The sequence below is a fragment of the Carlito syrichta genome, unplaced genomic scaffold, assembly GCF_000164805.1.
Source record: "Carlito syrichta isolate Samal-C Ts95f unplaced genomic scaffold, Tarsius_syrichta-2.0.1 Scaffold305649, whole genome shotgun sequence".
In the NCBI taxonomy this organism is placed as follows: domain Eukaryota; kingdom Metazoa; phylum Chordata; class Mammalia; order Primates; family Tarsiidae; genus Carlito; species Carlito syrichta.
The window spans coordinates 315159-317682 of NW_007249745.1; positions in this window are offsets into that span (position 1 = coordinate 315159).

Genomic DNA, 2524 nt, shown 5'->3' on the forward strand with positions numbered 1-2524 from the left:
CGGCTAATTTTTTGATTTATTGTAGAGATGAGGTCTCGCTGCCCAGGCGGGTCTCGAACCCTCGGGCTCAGGCAATCCACTCACCTCAGCCTCCCAAAGGTGTGGGATTACAGGCTGAGCCACTGAGCCTGGCTGATTATATCTTAATTGTCAAAAAATATAGGGAAATAAACATTACAAATGGGGAAAGATAACTATAATTATGAAAAAGCCAAAAACGTAGAAAGAGGGAGAAAGAGAGGGTGGGAGAATGGATGGAATGAAGGCAGGGAAGGATCAGACTTGGGATAGCCATAGGACACAACTAACCCCTGACGCCTGCTTAACTCCTGGGGTTTCTTTATTCTTTCATTTTTCTTTTAATTATTTTTTAATCTGAGTCTTACTCTGTCACCCAGAATGGAGGGCAGTGGCACTCTCCTGGCCACCGCAGCCTCAACCTGCTGGGCTCAGGTGATCCTTCTACCTCAGGCTTCCAAGTAGCTGGAACTACAGGCACATAGCACCACACCCGGCTAATTTTTTTTTTTTTTGGATGTATTGTAGAGATGGGGGGGGAGGTCTCACCAAGTTACCCAGGCTGGTCTCGAATCCATAGGCTCAGGCAATTCTCTCACCTAGGCTTCCCAAAGTACTGGGATTATAGCCATGAGCCACCGCACCTAGCCACCCCTGGGGTTTCTAGTATCTGTGAGTGACTAGCTAGAGATTTGGAACTTCCCTGGGCCTAGAGGAGTGGGAAAGTTCTGCCCATTTCGGGGCAGGAACCCAAGTAGCAGCTGGTATGAGCATTACATGGAAGCTCAGGGCTTTCCACAGAGTTTTGGAAGGATTCAGTATCATGCAGGATGCCACAGTCTTACAGAGCCTAGATTGTGAAGAGAATAATCCCAAACCCTTCTGTCTAGATAGACAGAAACCTGCGGCTCCTCTTCATTCTTCATTCTGGATTAGGCCAGGAACTTTGCATCATAGCTGTCTAGTATGGGGCTTGGCCTACAAGAGGCTCTTCATACCCATTTAATTCAGTACAGAGACAGTGGTCCTTTACCAATCAGATGTGCATAGCAGAATTTCCCAGAAAGTGGCCAGGCACAGTGGCTCACACCTGTAATCCCAGCACTTTGGGAGACTGAAGCAGGAGGATCGCTTGAGTCCAGGAATTTGAAGCTGCGGTAAGCAGTGATTGTGCCACTGTACTCCATCCTGGGTGACTCTAAAAACAACAAAACAAAAAGTTGCCGGGCCAGGGACTGTGGCTCACACCTGTAATCCAAGCATTTTGGGAGGCAGAGGCAAGAGGATTGCCTGAGCTCAGGGTTCAGGACAAGCTTGGACAGTATGACAAAACTTCATCTCTGCAATAAATCAAAAAAATTAGTTGGGTGTGGTGGCATGCACCTGTGGTTCCAGCGTTGGAAGGCTGAGGCAGAAGGGTCACCTGAACCCAGTAGGTTGAGGCTATGGTGGGCGTGAGCGTGCCACTGCACTCCAGCCTGAGTGACAGAGTGAGACTCTGACTCAAAAAAAAAAAAGATTTTTGTCTTCCACAGTTATTTTGCTTTGATCCTTCTCAAAAGTGGACTGCGATAAGTGTTCCTCAATGCAAATTTTTAATAACTTTGGAGATGGGCCATTGGGCTAGAAGAAAAAACTTCTAGGGCTGTTATTAGATAATTTATGTGCTCATGAGGTTTGCTGACCCAATATAGAACAGAACAAGTGTTAATTTCATGGACTGAATTCCTAGAAGACAAATAATTTTATGATATTTTTTTACTTGAAGCATGACTGCTTTTTTGTTTTGTGTTTCAGAAATCAAGAAAATCTCTTTCATTTATTTATTTGTTTGTTTATTTTTTATAGAGACGAGGTCTTGCTATGTTGCCCAGACTGGCCTCAAACTCCTGGGCTCAAGCAATCCTCTTGACTTGGCCTCCCAAAGTGCTGGGATTATAGGCATGAGCCCCCATGCCCAGCCAAAAACCTTTTTCTTTTGAGTTACTTATAGCTTTTTACAATTGAGTAAAGCATACTCCTGTAAGCGAAATTTGAAGCATATTTCTTTCTCTCTACTTGATTTCTCCAGAAATTGAAAACTATTTGTGATTATTGATTTGTGGCAATATAGTTATTTGCATAAGTTCAATAAGAATCTGTTTTCTTAGCGGGGCACAGTAGCTCACACCTATAATCCCAGCACTTTGGGAGGCAGAGGTGAGAGGAATACCTGAACCCAGGGGTTCAAGACCAGCCTGGGCAACATGGCAAGACCTCATCTCTACAATAAATTTTTTTTTAATTAGCCAGGTGTGGTGGCACATGCCTGTAGTTCCAGCTACTTGGAAGGCTGAGGCAGAAGGATCGCATGAGCCCAGCAGGTAGAGGCTGCGGTGGCCGAGTGTGCCACTGCACTCCAACCTGGGCAACAGTGAGACTCCGACTCAAAAAAAAAAGAAATGTCAGCCGGGCTCAGTGGTTCAGCCTGTAATCCCGTGCTTTGGGAGGCTGAGGTGAGTGGATT